The sequence below is a fragment of the Solea senegalensis genome, linkage group LG14, assembly GCF_019176455.1.
Source record: "Solea senegalensis isolate Sse05_10M linkage group LG14, IFAPA_SoseM_1, whole genome shotgun sequence".
Taxonomy (NCBI): Eukaryota; Metazoa; Chordata; class Actinopteri; order Pleuronectiformes; family Soleidae; genus Solea; species Solea senegalensis.
Window position 1 is genome coordinate 25,292,985 of NC_058034.1, and position 3,426 is coordinate 25,296,410.

The 3,426-nt window shown below is 26.6% G+C and overlaps 1 protein-coding gene across 1 annotated transcript in view; it reads right to left on the minus strand.

Moving 5' to 3' along the window:
* Positions 1-3,407: 3,407 nt before the first annotated feature.
* aldh9a1a.1 (aldehyde dehydrogenase 9 family, member A1a, tandem duplicate 1) overlaps positions 3,408-3,426 on the minus strand; it is an 11,874-nt gene continuing 11,855 nt past the window's right edge. Inside the window, exon 12 of the mRNA XM_044043207.1 lies at positions 3,408-3,426. This exon is cut by the window's right edge and continues 240 nt beyond it. The gene's annotated coding sequence lies outside the window, so the exon portion shown is untranslated.

The window sequence follows — 3,426 nt, forward strand, 5'->3', positions numbered from 1 at the left end:
TGAATTAAGACTTTATTCTCCTAAATTAAGACTTTATTCTCCTAAATTAAGACTTTATTCTCCTAAATTAAGACTTTATTCTTGTGAATTAAGACTTTATTCTCCTAAATTAAGACTTTATTCTTGTGAATTAAGACTTTATTCTCCTAAATTAAGACTTTATTCTAAGTTAAGACTTTATTCTAAATTAAGACTTTATTCTTGTGATTAGACTTTATTCTCTAAATTAAGACTTTATTCTTGTCAATTAAGACTTTATTCTCCTAAATTAAGACTTTATTCTCTTGAATTAAGACTTTATTCTCGTGAATTAAGACTTTATTCTTGTGAATTAAGACTTTATTCTTTAAGACATTCTCTAAATTCTTGTGAATTAAGACTTAATTCTTGTGAATTAAGACTTTATTCTCGTGAATTAAGACTTTATTCTTGTGAATTAAGACTTTATTCTCGTGAATTAAGACTTTATTCTCCTAAATTAAGACTTTATTCTCGTGAATTAAGACTTTATTCTTGTGAGTTAAGACTTTATTCTCCTATATTAAGACTTTATTCTTGTGAATTAAGACTTTATTCTTGTGAATTAAGACTTTATTCTCCTTTATTCTCTATATTAAGACTTTATTCTTGTGTATTAAGACTTTATTCTCCTAAATTAAGACTTTATTCTTGTGAATTAAGACTTTACTTTATTCTCTAAATTCTCTTAAAATTAAGACTTTATTTTGTGAATTAAGACTTTATTCTCCTAAATTAAGACTTTATTCTCCTAAATTAAGACTTTATTCTTGTGAATTAAGACTTTATTCTTAATTAAGACTTTATTCTAATTAAAGACTTTATTCTACTTTATTCTTGTGAATTAAGACTTTATTCTTGTGAATTAAGACTTTATTCTCCTAATAAGACTTTATTCTTGTGAATTACTTGTAAAGACTTTATTCTGAATGTTTATTCTTGTGAATTAAGACTTTATTCTTGTGAATTAAGACTTTATTCTCGTGAATTAAGACTTTATTCTCTATATTAAAGACTTTATTCTCTATTAAGACTTTATTCTTGTGAATTAAGACTTTATTCTTGTGAATTAAGACTTTATTCTCCTATATTAAGACTTTATTCTTGTGTATTAAGACTTTATTCTCTAAATTAACTTTATTCTCAAATTAAGACTTTATCCTAAATTAGACTTTATTCTTGTGTGAATTAAGACTTTATTCTTTAAGACTTTATTCTCCTAAGTAAGACTTTATTCTTGTGAATTAAGACTTTATTCTCCTAAATTAAGACTTTATTCTTGTGAATTAAGACTTTATTCTCCTAAATTAAGAATTTATTCTTGTGAATTAAGACTTTATTCTCTAAATTAAGACTTTATTCTTGTGAATTAAGACTTTATTCTCCTAAATTAAGACTTTATTCTTGTGAATTAAGACTTTATTCTCTAAATTAAGACTTTATTCTAATTAAGACTTAATTAAGACTTTATTCTTTACTTGTGAATTAAGACTTTATTCTTGTGAATTAAGACTTTATTCTCCTAAATTAAGACTTTACTCTTGTGAATTAAGACTTTATTCTCCTTTATTCTCTAAATTAAGACTTTATTCTCCTAAATTAAGACTTTATTCTTGTGAATTAAGACTTTATTCTCCTAAACTTTATTCTCCTAAGAAGACTTTATTCTTGTGAATTAAGACTTTATTCTCCTAAATTAAGACTTTATTCTTGTGAATTAAGACTTTATTCTTGTGAATTAAGACTTTATTCTCCTAAATTAAGACTTTATTCTCCTAAATTAAGACTTTATTCTCCTAAATTAAGACTTTATTCTTGTGAATTAAGACTTTATTCTCCTAAATTAAGACTTTATTCTTGTGAATTAAGACTTTATTCTCCTAAATTAAGACTTCGGTCGTAGTGAAACCTATTCTAAAGTAAAGTTGTTTTAACAACTCTCCTCTTCTAAAACAACACATTAGAATTTTACCACTTTATTCATCTAAATTCTCAAATCAAATTCAAAATTCAAAAATCTCAAAGTCTGTGAAAATTTACTCGGTGGTAGGTAAAACTTTATGATGAGGATACATGGATTAAATGTAAATGATCTGTTTTTACTCAACATTTAATCACATTATTCAGGTTATTTTTCAAGAGTTTATGAAACTAAATAATAAGTAACTAGTTAACTTTAATGAAGTATTTACTAACCATTGTTAACCCTTATCAATGCTCCTTCTTTATTTGAAGTTTATTAACTGCACAGATACTAAACATTAGTTCGCTGCTTCATAATAAGGCTCATGAGGAACATTAGTAAAGGGAATGTGTGCTAAATGATGCTTAAAGTGAAGTAAAGCTTATTTAGAACTTTTATACATAAAAAGAAATCAAATGTCACTCAAACTGTTAATGACATTTAAAGTTTGAGAGTCTATAAAGCTCCTAGTAACTTTAAATGTAACATTAACTGGAAAAATACAAATAAACGGTCAGTTAAGTCAAAGTGGAGGCATGTTTTTACACTTTAAATGTGCCACAAAGAGCGTTAGTAAGGGAATGTATGCTTAAGTAATACTGCGTTAAACAATGATTTACTTTAGTGTGACTTAAGGGAAAATAAAATGTCAATGTTACAGACACAGGAACCTTCAACAAATGTCACTATAAAGTTGAATTAAATGCTCATGAACAGTTCAGGAGCTGGAACAACACTCGTTCATTAAGAGTTAATAAATGTTTAATAGAGCAGTGAGTGAAGTGAATGATAAAGTGTTACCGATGCTGAGACGTGACGAGACGTGATTTCATTGTTCACTCTCACTCTGTTTTTCATTTCATTTTGTGGCCGAACACTTTGAACATATATATATATATATATATTTATGTATTCTTTTATTATTCATTTGCGCGCGCACACACACGATTCCCTTCAGACATTATGGTGCCATCTTGTGGTGAAAATAGTTATTACACCAGTGTTGCATTCATCACATGACTTGAAAGCTTGTTTTTATTCATATTTTGTTTTGTAATAACAGGAAATGGAGTCAAAGCCAAACATTTTATTTACAAATGTAATTGTTTTTTTTAGATGAATACAAATTAAATTATTGTTACTGTTGTTGTTGTTGTTTATGTCTGACTTGATGAGGTCTGTAAATAACGTGGAGACTTCATACAGACAGATATGTTAGACTGCAGTTGATTTTGTTGTGACGACACTACACACTAATGAGGACGTTTACATATTCATTTAGAGATATATAAATATTATTCATGTTATTTTAATTCATACGTTCACTTTAAGTGGATGTTTCAAAGGTTCTGTCTGTAAATGCTTCACTAGATTTCACACATTTAGTTCATATAATAGATTTAAATCAGCAGAAGTTGAGACTTTGTTAAACAACATATTTTATT